This window comes from Montipora foliosa, chromosome 5 (genome assembly GCF_036669935.1).
Source record: "Montipora foliosa isolate CH-2021 chromosome 5, ASM3666993v2, whole genome shotgun sequence".
In the NCBI taxonomy this organism is placed as follows: Eukaryota; Metazoa; Cnidaria; class Anthozoa; order Scleractinia; family Acroporidae; genus Montipora; species Montipora foliosa.
This window is the reverse complement of record NC_090873.1, coordinates 13876134-13876391: the sequence shown is the minus strand read 5'-3', so window position 1 is coordinate 13876391 and position 258 is coordinate 13876134.

The window sequence follows — 258 nt, the reverse complement described above, 5'->3', positions numbered from 1 at the left end:
TATATGCTTTCTCTAAAGTTATCACAAAAGCTTTTACTTGTTTTCCAATGATATTTAAAAGAAGTTTGGTCCTTACAGGTCAGTTAGCTGGGTATTCTTATTAAGAATGCCGTCATTAAGAATGCCGTCAAGAATATCTGTCATCTGGTTTTTCGACAACGACCTGCAAACCCAAAAACAAAATTTACAGCTTTAGCGACAATTCAAACTTTACCAGCCCTTTGCAAGACCCAAAGACTTTAAGGAACATCGAACGGT